This window comes from Alligator mississippiensis, chromosome 10, assembly GCF_030867095.1.
Source record: "Alligator mississippiensis isolate rAllMis1 chromosome 10, rAllMis1, whole genome shotgun sequence".
NCBI lineage: Eukaryota > Metazoa > Chordata > Crocodylia > Alligatoridae > Alligator > Alligator mississippiensis.
The window spans coordinates 37,148,201-37,167,777 of record NC_081833.1 but is presented as its reverse complement, the minus strand read 5'-3'; the positions used below and the strand labels follow the sequence as shown (position 1 = coordinate 37,167,777).

Genomic DNA, 19,577 nt, shown 5'->3' with positions numbered 1-19,577 from the left:
CACTGCATTATCTAATCAAGAAAGTACACAAATTCAGAACTGCATAAAGCTGAGAAAGATAACAGTGTTAGTAATTAAAGATAAAGGAAGTACAGACAGGAATTTATGGTTAAATGTATGCTACAGACCATCTAATCAAGCAGGTAAAGTGGGCAAGGACCTCCTAGAGCAGAGGCCATAGTACTGTAGCAAAGAGGACTTGACTGTTTTTCCAAAAAACTTGCATAGTGCAATTTATAAAATGGACTTTGGTGGGGTCAGGACTTCATCCTGGGATTACCACTTTGACAAAGAAGTTTTGCCATGGAAATGAGCAACAGTTAAAAAAAAATAGTCAAATGATTGGACAATAGAAAAACCACCAGTGACAAAACACCAGTGAGCTTAATTGTGCAAACAGAAGCAGTTCTCCTTAGAATCAAGAACTCGTATTTCACACTTGAGCAATCATGGAATTGCTCCTGTAAAAAGGGAAAAAAAACTTAAGGAAATGAGAGAATGTTATAGGAAGTGTCAAATTTGGCCTACCATTTAGACACTTGAAGGCAATTATTTATAAAACTGCCAGCCAAGAAGTGCTTCAAAAAAGTCACAGAAAGGACTTCAACATACCAGTCTGCACTGTCTGCAGACCAAATATTTTAGAAACAAGAATTTAAGAATAACAGTGTTCTCCTCTCATTGTTTATTAATTTCATCGTACATGTTGAGAAGGGAAGAGACTAAACAAAAAAGCACAACTGGAATAGATTCTCAAAGTTTTCTTTCTTAGATTAAGAAAAGTCCTGCAACTTGGGACAAAATAACTGTATGCACAAATACACTGACTGGGGAACAACTGGCTAGTCTGGAATATTTCAGATAAAACCATGGAGGTCACAGTAGACCATAAACTGAATATGAGCCAACAATGTGCTCTTTCTGAAAAAAAGGTCAAAAGTAAAATGGACTGTTAACAGGAGTGTCACTTGCAAATCAAGGGAAGCAATTCTGTTGATCTATTCAGGACTGGCAAGGTCCCACCTGGAGTAGTGCCCAGTTTTGGGCTTCACACTTCAAGAAGGATGCGGATAGACTGGAGTCCAGCGCAAAGCAACAAAAAATATTAGAAGAGTGGGAAACAAGACTTATGAGGAAAGGCTGAGTTTGGGTTATCTAATCCAGAGAAAAGACCTAGTGGGGTCTTGGTTAAAGTCTTCAAATATGCAAAGGGAGATTAGAGAGGGATAGAGATGGGCTTTTCCCTGTGGCTGCAGCAGACAGGACTAAGAGTAATGGCCTCAAGCTTCAGCAAGGGAAATTTAGGTTGGAGATTAGAAATTTCTGATTATAAGAAGATAAAGAATTGGAACAGGCTATCTAGAGAAGTTGCAAAAACATCCCTGGAAATATTCAAGAACAGGTTGGACATACACTTACTTGGCTTAGATGGTTTAGTCAGGGATGATCCTGCATTGAGCAGGAGGCTGGATAAGATTACCTTGTGAGTTCCCTTCCAGCACTACCTTCCAATGAGACTATAAGGAATTTGTAATAAGATGAGTAAAAAGACAGTCTGAAATGTAATTTTAAGTTGATCATATCCCTTTGACTGTTATGTTGGACTAGTTATTTTTAATGTTTCAAGTTTGGTCTGAGAATGTTAACTTCTACTGACATGAAAGGTAAATGCAACACATTAATTGCCTCATAATAGCACAGTGCTCAACTGGGAATACAAATATAATATCCCATCATTTTGCATACAGAAACGCCTAACATTATATAAGATGGCCTGACCCATATGAATTTCTGATGTCTAAAGATAATAGGAAGAAAGGACCAAATTTAATTTCCCATGATGGGATGGTCTGATTAAATGGTATGTAGCATATCTTTAACCAGGAATTCCTGTCTGCGATACCTTAATTCAATGGTATACAATCTTCAGTGCTTGCTACCAACTCTCCACAGAGACTCAGTAATTACCATACAACACAGTTTCAAAATAACCAACATTAAATGTACAAAAAGGCTTGGAAACTCAGAACAAAACAAATCACACATAGGGCCTGAAATATGCACTCTTCCTTTCTTAAAAAAAACCCTTGAAAGGAGTAGTAATTTTGTTTTAGCGGCTAAATTGCAATTAATTAATGTTTGTTCCGTCAGGAGAAAGGAAGCAGAACAAATATATTAATTACAGATTGTGACAGGTTACCCTCCTCCCCCATCCAAAGAGCAGTTTAGCTTTTTCACTTACACCCCTGAAAATTAGCAGTTGCACACACCAGTAATGCATATGATCCATTAAATCTTTAATTAGGGTTGAAGGAAAAAATTACTGTCAAGTTCATTAACTCACAGTTGTCTAAAGATAAATAATTGTTATGCAATTAGGGTTTAAATGCAACAAGGTGGCAAACACAATTTGCTTTCTTGAATCAAGCCTGCAAACTTCTTCTAGCAGAGGTTTTATTTTGATTTCTTTGATTTAGCCAGTTCTCTCACGATGCATTCTAAAAAGGACATCTTGCAGTTGTCACTGTTTCTAGTAGGAATTAAACTAGGAGTTGGGAGAAGGTATCATACCTGGGATCAATAGGTATCACACCTGGGATCAATAAAGCTGTGCTGGCAAAACTGAAACGGATCCATATCTAACATAAAACTATATGCAAGAGGCAAGGATTTATGAGAGTGATATCTTTTATTGGACCAAATTCTTGCCTCTCAAGTAATTCCTGGGCCATCGTGGGTACGACACCACTAGCACTACCATAAAAGCTATAAAAAAAACTATAGCTAAAATATCAAATACAGCTTAATTTTTTCTGAACAAAAGATGTGGTGTGGGGAGGAAAATTAGGAACTGTACTCTAAGAGCAGGTGAAACTTAGCAAGCTTTGTCAGCATAGCTGTGTCAGAGAGCTGCATGTAATTTTTGTTTCCTTTTCTAACATAACTATGCCAATAAAAACCCAGGTGTAGATCCAGTTCTGTCAGTTTAAAAAGTGCTGGGTCGGGAACTGGGGAAAGTTTCGCAATTTAGCCACAACCAAAATTAAATGGGCAAACCTTTCTAGTGGAGACTGAGTCCAAGTAAATCCTAACCAATCTTGCAATATTGCTGAAGTTCATCATACGGAGAAAAAGGGATGAGGTGAACAAAGGCTGAAGTGCCAAATAACCAGTAAACATTTCTTAAAATTGGAGAAACTAACTATAGAACTTAAACCTCTGTGTTAAAAAGCACACCAAGAACCCCAACTTGAATTCAGTGCAACAGAGCAAAACCAGAAAACCAAGTTTCTCCAGAAGACTGTTTTTAGATTTTTTTTTCCCCCGGTATCACAGAAACAGATTACTGCAAATCAAACCAAAACAGAAAGCTTTTATATACTGAAGCAGACTCAGTTCTGTTTGGAAATACCAGGAGTTGTAAAGTAAGCTACAGTATGAAAAGAAAGTTTCCAATATACAGTATAGTTAACACTGCAAGCAGTTTTCCCACTGTGAACTTGGTTTCTTTTTCACTCACCTACTCCAAAGTGCTAAAAGGAGGTTTTCTCTGTTTCTGTGGCTTGTTTTCCTCACTTCCCTACTCCTTTCCCCATCTGCCCCCAAATTCTCATCTGACCTGTTCTCACATTTGATTTAAACCTGTTTGACACACATGGGTTTGAAGATTAGGAAGGTGTGTAAGTTATTTTTAATGATTCTTTTCTTGTGCTATAATAAGCAAGTAACCTAGAAATTGCAACATTTCCCTTTATTTATAAAAAGGCACTGGCAAGTGCTTTTTGCCTTTTCGAAGGAAAAAAAAAGACTGCACATACACTACTGAAGTAGAAACCAAATAATATTTTGGAAGCAAAAACTAACAAGTTGAAAATGGTGCTCATTCTACATAAACACCTCTAACCATACTCTTTCAAAAGATACGTGCCAGCCATACAGTGGGTTTGCCAATCTTTTTCCCTTAAAAAAAATCACGACCCCCACCCTTACCCCCCAGTTCAACGGAGTTTTTATTCAATATCTCAGTACTCCACCTGCCAGAACCCCAATCCAACTACCCACTCCCAGAATCCTGCATCATCTTTCTCCTGAACATCCAGCAAAGGGAACACGTATGAAGAAAGGGTACTGTAGGTAAAGCTTGCACTTCAGTGCTACTGTCTGTTCTGAAATTAAAAGACTTCAGTTTCTGGAGCAATGAGGAAGGCAAGTCTTCTCCGACTAAGGTTACATTTAAGTTCTTAAATTAGAATAACTATTTTCAACTTTTGTCGATCCCTAGTACAAATCTGCAGACTAGTACTACCAGAACATCTCTGCGTTTAACACTTTCTCTTTTTCAAAGAAAGAAAAAGAACCTGTTGCATGTATTCATAATGAACTCTAGTTGGATCGGTACAGGCACCACAGCTAGCAGCTAGGATGAAACCTCCTGAGACTTCTGGCTCTGACCAAAATGCTACTCTAAGATGACATCTGAATCAAAGAGCTCACCTAGGGCAGGGACCAGCAATATCTTCCAACAGCAGGCAGGAGTGACCCAGACCAGGTCTAAGGTGGAGTGCTAAGATCTGGCTGCCACCTCTCCTCACTGCCCAGCCACAGTATAGCATGGATGAAGTGCCTGATGATAGCAGTGTGGGCAAGTTCTCCCACTGCCAAAGCCACTGCTCTGCAGGCTGACCCAATGGCTCCATGGACTCCCAGATCCAGCCCATGGGCCACAAGCTGCCAGCCACAGACCTGGGGTATTCTTGGGAGGAACTGTTTTACTCTTTTATCTGTTTTTGATGGTGACCAGACACTTAAACATTGTCACACTGTTACTTATTTAGAAAACAAGCTGGACCAGACCCTTACCCATCACCAGCATCTGGAAGGGGTCCAGGGTAAGGTTAACAGCAAAGGAGCTCTTATCCGTCACCTTGCTGGCACCACCTGGGATGCAAGTTTCCAAACACCTCATACCTCCTCTATGACACTTGCATATGCTCCTGCTGAGTACTACACACCAGTATGGGGCCAGGGCATGCACACTAAGCTAGTGGATTCCAGCCTTAACAGCATTATAATGACCATAACCCAGAGGTGGGCAAAATGTGGTCCGGGGGCCAGATGCGGCCTGCCAGGCCATTCTATCCGGCCCGCGCAGCCCCTAAAAAAATTTAGAAAATATTAATCTGCCCTGGGATGCCTGTCATGCGGCCCTCGATGGCTTGCCAGAACTCAGTAAGCAGCCCTCCGCCCAAAGTAATTGCCCGCCCCTGCCATAACCGGATGCCTTATAACAGCCCACTGACTGCTTATCAGTCCCCTATTCCATCCCCTGACATCCAGAGACAAGCTGCTACTCTGGCCCTAGGCCTCAAAGCCCAAGATCCAGACCATTCTTTAAACTCCAGCCTAGTAGTCCCAAGCCAGAAACCCAACTACCACCTGAAGTCTCAGAATCCACTCTTCACTCAGGCCACTAAGCCCATCAAATCTGCATATGGCATATTACTTACACCCTGGACCTCCCATCAGTGGAGCAGAAAATATGATGCACAAGACTTGAGGCTAAAGAACTTCCCCCCCAGCACCAGCTTCCGCCCCTCAGGATGGCAGCTGCTCCACAGAGCCTGGACTGCTCTTAACCCTCATAGAATGAGTGTTGGACAGTTTAAGGCAAGCATGCACTTTTGGAGCCTCTGCAACGACACTGGCTGTAGCTGTGGTGCTCAACCTCAGACGGCTGACCATCATCTACAAACGCCTTTACAGACCTCCTTCGGGCGTCCAAGGTCTTACTGACATTGACCATTCTACCTGTTGCTGGCTTTGTGGCTCTCATGCTTCCAACATATGAGCATGTTGATGCTTGCTTCATCACCATCATCATCATCATGTGTTTTTATGACTTTTTAATGTAAGGCAGAAAGTGGGGCAGGGTGGCATGTTCAGAAATGCCTAAAGTTTTTGTAGGTAGTAACAACAGTCTGCTTCCTCAGATGCTACAAATGTTCTATGAACAAGTCCACTCATAGCATTTAACGAAGAAGGCTGCTGCCTACGAAAGCTTATGCATATCTGAACAAGTTATTTTACAAGGTGCCACTCTTTCCTGACTTCTGCTTGACTTCAGACCAACACAAATTAGGGGTGCAGAGTGGTTTGCCGCTTATTTTGGTATGTTTTTACCACATCCCCACCACTGTCAGGACAGCCTCATGAGGATGCCCAGCTCACCAGCTCCCACTCACATACCCCAAACTCAGAATCATGGCAGGGAAGCCTCTCCAGGGACATGGAAGCACTGTAGACTTATCCCTTATATTACCACAAGCTTCCCAGACAGGAAGGAAGATTTTCTGCAGCAGAAAACTTGAAAAAAAATAATCAGCCCCTGCAACAGAAACCCCACATTGGGGTATTGGTCACATGCCTGACAATATCGATATGAAACCTACCCAAGAGAGGCCTGGTCTTGATCATCTTGTGCAGCGTCAATGGGACTTGGCTAGAAATTACATTAGTTTTGTTCTCTCTCTAATATAAAGCCCAGGAATCAAGGATTCATCTCCTCCAAATATTTGGTTACAGCCAACCATAACATTGCTTCACAGTGGAAAGAAATCCTTCTCTTCCCAGAAAGATGAGGATACTGCTAAGCAAATAAGAAACTGAATTATAACTGGAAAAACAAAAGCAAATTTCAGCCACTAAACCAGTTCTTTCAGCTCCCACTCATTCCCTTCCCAAGAGCAGTAGGCACCAAATAAGTTTCACACCAACTGCAAAGAAGATTGGAAAGAAGAGCCCCAATCAAATTGTGATGCGTTTTGGCTTCAGCCTTGTCTGAGGAGCAAAGGAAAAAATAATACACTTTATGCTTCAGAAATGCACTGAAGTGACAGGAAGAGGTGTAATATCCCATGAAATGCCTGTGAACCCAATCAATCGAGATTTATTTTACTAAAACCAAAGTAATCTCCGAAGTGGACATTCTTGTTCAGAGGTCTAATGTGAATTAACCAAAATGGGTGCGTTAATTACATCACGTTAACCTTTCTGAGTATCCCTGGCTAGCTGAGGCCCAAGATACTACTAAGGTAAAAATTCTATAAGTGACCAGTAACGGAAGAATTTTCTCCTATGAATGAAAAAAAGCTCACAGGAGCAACAAATACATTCAGACTACAGATTAAATTCCAGGTAATGTACAGCCAAGGGAGAAAAACAAATGTAATGAATACAACTTTGGAATAATCTTTTCCTCAGGTACCAAAATGCATCAGGAAGATATAACAGTTAATCTTTCAAAATTTGTAGCTTTTTCAGGTAGACAATTAATAGATACTAGGGTCAGAAGGGACCTCAACAGATCATTGAGTCCAACCCCCTGCCCTGGGCAGGAAAGAGTGCTGGGGTCAGATGACCCCAGCCAGATGCCTATCCAGCCTTCCCTTAAAGACCCCCAAGGTAGGGGAGACCACCACCTCCCTTGGAAGCCCATTTCAAATTTTGGCCACCCTTACTGTGAAAGTTTTTCCTGATATCTAGCCTAAATCTGCTCTCCATCAGTTTGTGACCATTGTTCCTTGTTACCTCAAGAGGTGCCCTGGCGAACACAGCATCTCCGATCCCTTGCCGTGCCCCCCTAATGAATTTATAGGCAGCCACAAGATCACCTCTCAGCCTTCTCGAGGAGGCTGAAGAGGTCTAGGTCCCTCAGTCTCTCCTCATAGGGCTTGTCCCGTAAGCCCCTAACCATACGAATGGCCCTCCCCTGGACCCTCTTGAGTCTACCAACATCCTTCTTGAACTATGGAACCCAAAATTGAATGCAGTACTCCAGCTGCAGTCTGGCCAATGTCACACAGAGGGGAAGTATCACCTCCTTGGTTCTATTTGTCATGCATCTCCTGATGCATGATAAAGTGCGGTTAACTTTGCTGATGATTTCATCACACTGATGACTCATGTTCATCTTGGAGTTCAATATGACTCCGAGATCCCTTTCCACTTCTGTGCTGCTGAGAGGGTTGCTTCCCAGCCAGTAGGTGTGCTGGATATTTTTGCACCCTAGGTACAGCACTCTGCACTTGTTCTTGTACTGCATCCTACTGTGTACTGCCCACTTTTCTAACCTGTCCAGGTCTGCCTGCAATCATTCCTTACCCTCCGGAGTGTGCACTTTACCCCGCAATTTAGTATCATCCACAAACTTGAACCACAGCCAAGTCACTGATGAAGATATTGAAGAGTACTGGTCCAAGGACCAAATCCTGCAGGACTCCACTACCCACATCCTTCCAGTTTGACACCAACCTGTCTACTACCACTCTCTGGGTGTGACCACTAAGCCAATTTGCCACCCACCGAACTGTATAAACATCTATGTCACAGCCTCTTAATTTATTTATGAGAATAGGATGAGATACCGTATCAAAGCCCTTGCTAAAGTCCAAGAAAACGACATCCACCTCTACTCCTGCATCTAAGCATTTTGTGACCCTGCCATAAAACAAAACCAGATTGGTCAGGCATGATCTACCTGCTATGAATCCATGCTGGTTTCCCTGCTGCATTATTTTTCCTGCTGGACTGCCAGAAAAATGCTCTTTCATAATTTTTTCAAAGACCTTCCTGCACAACTTCACAAACACAGTCTATGTATTAAGAACCAGGAATAAGTAAAATAGTTTCTCTTTAAAAAGCTTTTATTAAAAAAAATAGAATTATTTTAAACTAAAAGAGAATGTTTTTGAGGTAGCTTTTATTTTTATCACAATGAAATTACCTTAAAATGATCATTGAAATGCTTCATACTAATAAAAATACACACCAAACTTCTGTGAATCATGCCATAACCTACAGTAAAACAATGACAATACCCTTGTTAGGCAGCATGACCAATGCACTATGAAAGTATAAAATATAGCAAAAGAGTTTTGGATGTATGAAAGATTTTGATAACACCATTAAAAGAGGTTCAATGCTGGCTCATTTGGAAGCTTGAACTTCTGAAGTTGTCAGACAATTACCTATGATAGTGAAGCGCACAGTGTAAATAATATGTAGAACCTCTTATTCTTAGCTTTGCAAAATATAAGCACTGAAGTGACAAAACTGTGGTTATGGGGGAACAAACTGCACACTGCAATCTCAAGACAGAAATGCTGGCTACTGGTTTTCAAGAAATACACATAAAAGGGTGTGTGTCCTGTTATTTCAATGAGAATAATTTAAAATGTTTTCAGAATAGGGATGGTTTTGTGGTTGAAGGACTAGACAGCGATTTAGGAATGAGCTCTCCTAGCTTTTCTGTACAATACTAGACAAGTTACATGAACTGTGTGCGGCTGTTCCTCATCTGTAAAGTGAGAATACTACTTTACTTCTTTGTCTGGAGAGCGGAAGTTCTCCGAGAGGCATGGACTGCTTCTTTCTACATGTACAGAATCTTCCAGTGGGGGCCGATCATCTTAGGCTGCATTTCTACATCAGTTGTTCTCAACCAGGGTGCCCCAAAACCTTTTAAAGGGTATTCTTTCAACACACGTGAAACTGCTCCACATGTTTCTGTTTCCAGGAGGCACATGTGGGCAGTAGCTGCAGCAGAAATGGGAGCTCCTCCCTGCATTAGGTTTTGCTCCCCTTCTCTGTCAGCTGACAGTCTGCAAATAGCAAATGCAGACAGCAGCCTCCAGCAGGACTCTTTGGGTGCCTCTGCATGTTTCAATTATGTTGTATAAAGAATGTGAGAAATCACACTGCTGCACACCCTCCCCTTTTTAAAGAAAAAAAAACAACCTTAAATCAGGTAGGAATGCCAGTAACAGTCTTTCCTGTTTTTTCTGGCTATCTTCATGAGGAAGACCTTTGGAGGGGGACACAATCTCCACTGAATATTACTTAATCATAATTTAGGAAGCATTGGAATTAGATGTTAAGCTTAAGATTTTATCTGCAACATAGAAAAAATAAATCCCTCCCCTGCTCAATTGCTCAGTTTTTAGTTTTCTTTATTCGCTGTTTTTCCAGTAACCAGTGGGAGTCCTCAGGGGCAATACAGACCTGAGGAAGTACATGCTTTGTTTTCTATTGTGCAGATCATCTCTATGGGCCTGATTCTACATACTATCTCTCATGCATACATGCTAAAATCCTCATCTGCCAAAGTGAGAAAATAAGTGAACTGCACAACTCAAATAGGAAAAAACAGTCAATTTCAATTTGTGCGTGTATGATGAGAAGACTGCTAACAAAGACGGGATATGCAGGGAATACAGATCAGTTGAAATCTGGCCCAAACTGAACTGTACGTAAAAAAGCAACATCACCACAGTTAATAAGATGTATTACCAAGAGAAATGTTTCCACAATTTAAGAATTCCTCTAGCACAGATATGACAAACGTGAGGCTCATGGAGCCCTTCTACCCAGAGGGCCTGGCCTGCCACTGAATTCAGGGCTCCAGGGCCTGATATGTACATAGCCATCAGCAGCAGGGGAGTAAGTGAAGGTAATGCAGATACAGCCCTTGTCATCCTGCAGCCGCCAGAGCCCAGCTACTGGGCCCCAGGGATCCTGCCAGCGCCTGGGGCACGTTTGACACCCCTGCATTTGCAAACAGGATGTATGGGTAGGCTCAAAATATAATGTCACTGCAAAGTAGACATCTGCAGCCGCAAGAGGTGGTTTCTTGCAGCCGACTATAGTAAGTATCCATAATGGCTCCAAGGAAAAGAGCCGGAAAAGAACAGGTATTTTTGCCCCAAGCTCTGGACAGCCATAAAAAAAATCCATTTTTATTGTCGGGAAGATTAGAAAGATGCCAGTTAGAGTACTGCCAACAGCTTTGGTAATTTTTTTTTTTTTTTTGAACAAACCAAAAAGGTGCAGAGAAGGATTAGTACAGTGGTGCTCCATTTTGGCCTTATGGGCCATGTGACTAGCAAAGCGCTGGTCCATGGTCCAAACTGGGCCCCATGTGCCAAGATCAGGGCCCCAGGACCCTGATCCCGGTATGTGGGAACTGTGCGTAGCCCCTGAGCCTAATGCCAGTTAATTAGGAATGGGCTCCAAGGGCCCTGTGCCACCCCAACCTGGTTTGCATCTGACAAAGTTAGTCTTTAAAGGTGCCCATCCTGCCCTGCTGCATGACAGAAAGAAATGGAATTTGCCTGGTTTAATCTTGGCAAAATAATGGTTGAGATGGAATATGATTCGTCTGTATAAAATACATTTGTGGATGCCTAGGGCAGAAGGGCTGACATTAAAGAAAAAGTGGTCTCAGGGCGAGATGCAGCTTCATGGGAGAAGTCACACACTGGAACTATTTTTGCACTGAGGTGGTACACTAGCAACCACCTGGGGATCAGAAAGACAAGCTTTAGTTTAGGCTCCAGAAGATTTTATGGGCATGCATGCACAAGCGCAAGTAAGGAAGGCCAGACCAAGCAGCTGTGCCCATTTTATCTGAATTAGGTTTCCTTCCTTTGTTCAGTACTCTTTCCTCTTTAATCTTTTTAATCTGCTTTCACTCCTTCTTGGCCCATATCACACGATTAATTCTATGCACCAGGACGTCTGTTGGTTGCCTGCAGCAGACAGGAAGAACTTGCTTTCCCCTGCAAATACATTACTTGGCTTTTGTTGTGTTCCATGCTCCAACCCACCCCTCCTAAACATCAGACAGGCTATAGCTTGAATGGGGACAATAGCCAGAGCATACTGATATTTAGAGGGCTCTCACATGCCTGGCTGGTAGATCTCAAAACACATGGTAAGGGTAAACCAACTGCCAAATTTGGGATCAGGAAGGAATTTTTCCTTAAGTCAAATTATTAAGGACTGAAAAATTGTAGCCTTCTATATAGCTCACTTCTTAGGATCATCTGGGCAGATTTTACTTAACTAATACCTTGACAATGCAGGGATCCAAGGCACTGCTGACACCCTTGACAACTTCTTTCTTACTACAGGAATAGCGCAGACTCTTCACACTCAAGATCAAAGGTTTGTTATGGGATAGTTTATGGTCTGGAGTAGGAAGCAGAGCAGATGGTGCTACGGACCCTTCTGGGACAATATTTTGTCACGCAGGTGTAAAATTAGACTGGAAATTGAAAGACTGAAGTTCTGTAAAGGTCCATCAGACCAAGTACAGGGGAAGGTCTTGCTGATCTAGGAGATCCCTTTCTACATTTCTAAGTAGGGTGTGCACCACATCTTTAGACAAATGTTTCCCAACTTCTTTCACCCAATGGTACACTTACCTAAATAAAAAAAGCACGGTGGCATACCAGATGTGGAGCAGAGGACAAGGATGGACGATGATGGGGAGGGGTGGTGCGCAGCCAGTCAGATGACATTTGGGGCTAGAGCCACAGTCCCCGTCTGTCTGTCCACACCACCAGCTAGGCAGGGGGTGTGACTCCAGCCCAAAATACCTGACAGCACACCAGTGTGCTGCAGCACACCGGTTGGGAAATGCTACTTTAGATCATACCTCAATTTTCAGGCTAAAAACTAGCAATTCTAGCTAGTAATTAAGCAAGAAAGTTAAAGGAGCTGGGATAAGTTTATGGAGGGCATAGAGAAATGGAAAAGGGAGTTCTGGCACTCCAGGCAGGTGTGATGCATGGATTTGTCATTCTGGTCCTGAGGTTCCAGTGCAGAGTTCAGCGTGGGGGGGTTTTCCTCTCTATTCTTCTGCAATTTCCTGATCACTATGGCCATGTCTACATGGAGCGTGGACATCTGTTTCCCCAGGGACAAGAAACAGTACCACACCTTGCAGTGGCGACACAGGGGGTTCACAGGGGTCCACATGCACTCCCTGAGAGCACTGGTGCACACCCTGATAGGCAGCACTCCCCACTTAGGCGATGGGTAGGCAAAAGCGCTGGTGCCCCACCGAAAGTGCCAGCCGGGAAGTGGGGGCACCAGGAGAAGCGATCCCTGTGGTCCCTCCTGCAGCCAACTGTGCCTACCCAGAAGTGATATTGGCCACAGGGGACTCCTACCCCCCAGTCAGCACAATTGGCCACGTGGGGGAGGAGGGGGGCGGGAAAAGGACCCCGGTCGCTGACTGGCCACTGGGGGGAGGGGGGGGGGGGCGAGTGCCCCCCTGACTCAGGGGGCACCAGTTGCCTATGACACCTTGTGCCGTTGCTACTTCTCCCCAGGGAACGCCTATGCTATGCACCCTCTGGCACACAGCAGGTTACCCTAGGTGAGGCAAGGGAGGCTGGGGCCAGCACTGGGCTGGGCCCAGCAGCCTTACCTGGTATCCTGGGGGTCTCCTGGTGCTGCAGCAGCAGCCATCCTGCCATTTGGAGCCTGGCCGGCAGCTGGAATGTAGCTATAACTGCCCAGGCTCCAGTTTTGGTTTTGGGTGGCGCACGCTGCCCCTACATGCACTGCTAGGGGGGTAAAAACAAAAAAAAACAAAAAACCAACCCCCCCCAAAACAAACAAAAAACCCCCACACTGCTACCTTGCAGCGTGGAGAACAGCTGAATGACACATTGGGGTACATGGTGCGCCACAGATGTGTCTGCAACGCCACATACCCCACGGCCACGCTTGTCTGGATGTGGCCTGCAAGGGGCCAGGAAGGAATTTTCCCCCTCTTGATGCTACAGGTGTCAGCTTTCTCCACCCTCTTCCCTATCTCCCTCAGAACTGGGTGTTGGCTACAGCCAAGGTCAAGGATTTTGTACAGGGTGTTCCTGGCCAGAAGGTCTTGCTTCTCTACCAAAAGTCAGACCAAATCACTACATTCCTTCAGGAAGGAATTTTACCTCACAGTCAGATTGCCATGGTCTATGGGTTTTTTGCCTCTCTGTAACAACTACTTCCTGTCCTAGCAGTGGCAGAACATGGACAGTACCCTCACTATCCTGCTCTACCTGTGTCAAGTTAGGGTGGTTTTGGGCATTGTGCCAGGTAGCTGTGGATGAGGGGCAACATGTGCATTTTTCAGTATAGGTTAGACAAAAACTTCTATAGGATTTTTCAGATTGGGATGATCCTTTGAGCACGGGGTTGAAGATGACTTCCTAAGATCCCCTTCCAGACTTCTATGGTTTTGTGGCACATATGGCCCTTGAAAAATATTGTCTCATGTGGAAAAGCTGGCAAAACAATTTCTGAAATAAAAACACTGGTGACAACATCACTGGAGCAAACCAGCAGATAACGAATAGAAACATTGCAGATCATCATGATGACCACAAAACCAAGAAATAAGGCTCAAATTCATAGCAACAACAACAGAAATCTAATGCCTTTTTGTTTTCCTTACCATTCTTCATGCCATCTTGGTTGCAAGCCATTTAAACCAGAGTAGTATTTCATAACTCAAAATAGCAAGGAGGGAGGGGGTAAACGCAAGAAGACTAGACCTGAAAAAACAAAAACTTGCAAAGAAGAGACACAGTAATATGCAAAGACTCAACTGGTAAGACTCAAAGGATAAGGTATTTGTAAGAACATCAGTAAAAGCAAGAACTCTTGTGGTAATGATGGACAACACTGAAAGGACTGTGACTGAAATTACTGACATATGTGAAATAAGAGCAGAAGGCACAGAAGAATTTACACCAAAAGTCAACTCAGGCTATTGAGACTGGCAAGATAGGACACCTCAGGAACAGAGTTGTATTATTCCTAAAACAGAAGGCAATCCAGCCTCTTACAGCAGCTGTTCATGTTAAAGGTGACATTTAGAATCTAATCCAGCTAAGTAACAGAAGTACAAGTACAGGTCCCAACTTAGTAGCCCTCCAAAGAAGAAATTGGCATGTTTTATAATGGTCTACTGAAAGCAATACAGGAAGTGTTGAGACAAGGTGCATCAGTGATGGGGGTTTTAAAATGAAAAATTAAAGATCAAACTGGAAGGGCATGTGTCTTGATAAAAGAAACAGTAGGGGTTGGGGAGACATGAAACAACACAAAAATGGGATTATGAAAGCATCTGAACAAGTGTTGGGCTACTGTGCTGCATCTGGCTGACAGCATAGGAAACTGAAAAAAAAAATAAAAACAAAAGATGCAAACTTAAGAGCAGAGCACAATATACTGACCAGAAAATTGAACTAGAAAGCAGAAACAAGCAAATGAACAACTGAACAATTTAAGGAAGCAGAACATAAGAAAAAGAGGGGCTGCATATTGTAAGATAAAATAACTGACTGGGACATTTGAGTTATGAATGCTGGGAGTGAAAGACAAGTGTGAGAAAGCTGAGGAGGAGTAAGCAGAGCAAGCTATAGAAAGTAATGTACCAAACATCTGAATAACGTGCTGACAACAGTAAACTAAATTATCCTCAAAAAGCTTCCCAGTGCACTCTAGGAAAAAAGAGACACCAAGATTCTTAGAGGCAGCCGTAAAGGTACAGGTATACCAAGTTTAGAAATGGCCAATCTTGACTTGAGTCAGGATCCTTCCAGGTCCTTTTTCAGCCCCATTTCCTTTGATTCTAGGAAAGACCTTGACAAGTTTGACAAAGAAAAAGGCACAATGAAGTTAACAACACAATTGCAGAGGTGCTGGAATGGGCAAGGAAATATGACAGAGGCAATGCACACTATTTAGCAAGACTTACAAGAGTAAATACATTAGTACAGAGGTTTTCAACCTTTTTGGATCAGTGTACCCCCAGCGGCTGGACATGGAGCAGAGTACCCCCGGAAGCCAGACACGGAGTGGGGGAGGGGGGTGGCAGTGTGCAGCTGCATACAGAGTGGCAGCACCCACTGCGTGTGAGCTTCCCCCTGCCCCCCGCATCTGGCTGGGCGGGCGGTGCCTGCACAGCAGTGCAGGATGGCGCATGACAGCACTCTGTTCCTGCCCACCCGCGCATACCCCCTAGGGCCTTCTCAAGTACCCCCAGTTGACAACCCCCTGCATTAGTATATTAGGCAGTATATTACTGGCCCATAAAGAAGAAAGCAAGAGCATGTGTAACAAACACCTACAAAAGCAATTAGTTTTTACAGTGTCCTGGGAAAAGCATTGACCAAGCTACTACAGATGAGAATGAAAGTGTAGTAGTAGTACTTGCAGAGGAACAAGCTGGATTTAAATCAAAGATGAAGTGCAACAGGATCAACTATCTGTGATATGACATTTCAGAGAAATTCACAGAACAAAACCAAGCAGATTACAATAATTTTTTTACACTTCAAAGAGCCTTTCAACAGCATCTGGCAAAAAAAGGATATGGAAAGTTTTGAGAACATATGACATCCTTGAGAAATTGATCAAGGTGATAAAAAATATCTGTAGCAAGCTGAGAAACACCGTAACAGCAGGCAAGAAGCTGATGTAATGGTTCAGGGTGACCATGGGATTGAGATAAGGGTGATACTATTGCCAGATTTGTCCAATTTAGCACTGGAAGAAGTACTGGATTTAGGATCTAGAGAGATGAAAAGGGAGAAGTCACTATGCAAGACAACAACAAATAAGATTAAATCCACAGATGATATGTTATAGCACTGACCAAGGAGAATTTAAAGAAAATAAGTAACAAGATAGATAAGGAAGAGTAAGATTTAAAACAAGAAGATTTGAAATCAGGATCAGTATGGTAAAAATATTAAAAATGTCAGCCCAAAAGGCAAAGATCATTAATGAGACAAAGAACTAGAAAAGGTGGGGGGGAGCAGGGGGCACAGAGAGGGATCTTGTATCTTGGAAGATTAGTTTAAAATAATGGGAATTGGCAGAGGGGAGGGGGGAAAAGAACAAAGGCCAGTCACTACTACATTCAAAAAGCATTTCCAAGTCCAAAACTAAAGACAGTTCAAATGAAAATTAGCACTTGAGACAGCTGTTCTTTTGATACTGTTGCACAGGATGGAATTGTGGAAAACTTACAAAAGATACTGACTGCAAGAAATAAGTTAGTGGAGAGGGAACAGTGAAAGTTTCAAAACTAGAGAAAAACTATGAAAGGACAAGGAAGCAGCCAGAACAAAATAATGATCTCCTTTCTTCCCCTCTCCCACCCCCACATTGTTATAAGAAAATTGAGAAGTAACAACTGAGTAGTTTGAACATGTGTCACGAATGGACCTCAAAAGGACACTGTGAGCAAGCCATGACATAGAAGCAAGAGCAAGAAATGAAAAACCAAGGAAATGGAGATTATGCTCATGCTATTAAAACTAGTGAAACCATGATGTTAGGATAGGACAAAAAGATGTGGGAAGACTTCATTCAACCTACTCATTTCTGGAATGTTATTTTTAAACAGAAGTCTACAAACTCAGTGATAATGGGCACATTTACAAAAGCATTAATGCACCGTTGTTATGTGGCATTAAGTTTAGTACCTCTAATATGAGACACTAATTAAATGTGCAGTAACTAGCGCTACTGCGCAGTAGGTCTTTTTGTGACAATGTGCAATAGACTAATTCTACTCTACATTAGCATGTGTTTTGCCATGACGTGCTAAGCACCTCAGGTGGATGCACCCACTAGCACACCATCAAAAGAGGTGATGCTCAGCCCATCTTCACTGTCCAAATTAACAGAAATACAAAGAATAAGTTGTGATAAAATAAATGCTATCTTTAAAGCTTTTAGTCAATTAACAATCTTAAGATGTTTTTGATAACGTAGGGAAGGAAATTTGCTTTATAAGGATATCCAAGTAATGAGTGCGCCACTTTTGTAAATAACTTTAGATTCTGAGTTCAAAGGACTCTCCGATTGATCAAAATGTATGCATAAGTTCAGAAAAATCCTTTTGGGTTTTTTCAGGTTCCCAGAAGGATCCTAGATTAAATCACTATCATCTGATACTACCAGAACACTCATTGCAACCTGATATATTACAGCTTCTTTTTTGTGAATCAGGAAGCTCTCTCTCAAAGCCTCTGAAATGCTATTGAGAAGTTAGAAATCATTCTTTGAATGAATATCCTTCCAGCCAGGGTAGTGGATTTTGAGGCATATAATTTCAGGCCCGGGAAGACCTATTGAGGTTATACTTCACTTGTAGGGTTTATATAATATTTCTAACCAAAATATTAGGTAATCCAGTCTTGCTTCATACCACCATACCCCCAACACATTTAAGTGTAAGCAGCATAATGATTTTAAAATGCTATTTGGGTTAAACACAGCCTTGAGCATTTTGGTGCATCAAGGTCTTTATTTCTATGTTCTGTTACACATAAGAGAGCCTAATTTTGGTGTTTTGTTTTGCCTTTTTAATGGCATATAATGAACATAATTTATTCTAAGCTATTCTATTAAAGCAATGGGGCTCACAGTAAGTAAAGTGATCTTAGTGCAATGTGTTAAGGAAGGGCCACAGAACATGGACCAAGACCTTGTAGGTCTGGCTACAAGGAATACAAGCATTATGCACCGACTTCCAAATCCTGATCACTTTCTTCACAAAACCAGTTTTTCTAAAGGGGGGGGGGGATCTGCCCCCGATTTAGCTGTACTTGCATGTATAACAGAGAAACCTTGTGAGTACTGCATCTAGCCTTCCAGTACTTGAAGGCTAGTGGTCTTCAACCTTTCTAGATTCAAGGCACCCCTTGCTAGACTCAGGCAGGAGTGGATCCAGAGGGGACTGGTGTAGTTGCACCTCTCCTTTAACCCCTGGTCTGCCCAAAGTTTAAAACCAACTGCCTGGCAAAGACAGCAGCATTTCTGTTCAGGCAGCGGTGAGGGAGTCATTTGAATTCATTGCTCATCAAAATCTAGCAGATCCCTTCTAAAACTCTTCAGTCCGCAGGTGTTAATGACCCTCTCTACTTTTTAAAGGTCTTGATGCTTCACTAATTCAGCTGTCCTTTCTTCTACAATCCTGCCGCCTACACAGCTCCCATTTCACAGTCCGGCAGGTCAACTCATTCCAATGAAGTTACGTTTGTTTTTGCTTCCACCTTAAACGCAATAACACAGCCCGAGGCCCCTGGCGCAGGAGTAAAGCTCCTCCTTTCATTTTACCTGCTGTGCTCCACCCGCACCCCTCTTAGAAGCCGGACAGCGCCGGCGCCCGGGCAGCGACCAGCCCGCACAGCTCTCTAGATGCTGGACCACAGCGGAGCCGCACGAGGGTGCAGCGCGGGGCTCCGGGCTTTCTCGCAGATCCTGTTCGCTCGCGCTAGGGCCCGGGAGCCAGGCCGAGAACCGCTACTTCGGACCCAGCCCCGCAACCCGCGCCCAGCCCCGGCCTCCTCCCGCGGGCGCTCCCTGACAGACCTGCCCCGGGCTGCGGCTCTCCTCGCCCCGCCCGGCCCGGTCCCGGTGCGCACCGCAGCTTACCCCTGGCGGCTCCTTTGTGCCTGGCGCTGTAGGGCGGAAAGATGGAGGCCTCAGGCCCGGCCCAGCCCGACCATCCAGCGCCAGCCCCCGCCCCTACCCCGTCTCCCGGGCGACCCGCCCGCCCCACGCTCCAATCCTGCGTTGGCTGCCGTGCCACGTGACCGGGGCCCCCACTCGCCCCGCCCCCTCCCCAGTCAGCCAATGGCCGCCTGGGGAGTTGGAAGCCTGGGAAGGGGTGCACTTCAAGGCCGCCGCAACGCCAGCCGCGGTTGGCTGGGGGG

At 43.7% G+C, this 19,577-nt stretch overlaps 1 protein-coding gene across 6 annotated transcripts in view; it reads right to left on the bottom strand.

The window, feature by feature from the left end:
- RSPRY1 (ring finger and SPRY domain containing 1) overlaps positions 1-19,404 on the bottom strand; it is a 76,077-nt gene extending 56,673 nt beyond the window's left edge. Inside the window, exons 1-2 of one of the 6 annotated variants that reach the window (XM_019497712.2) lie at positions 19,297-19,380; positions 14,297-16,420 (exon numbers count right to left, since the gene is read on the bottom strand). The gene's annotated coding sequence lies outside the window, so the exon portion shown is untranslated. Of the gene's footprint in view, positions 1-14,296; positions 16,421-19,233 lie in introns of all 6 variants that reach the window. The other 5 variants (XM_059713666.1, XM_014611003.3, XM_019497713.2 and 2 more) reach the window with 5 other exon arrangements.
- Between the last annotated feature and the right edge of the window lie 173 nt (positions 19,405-19,577).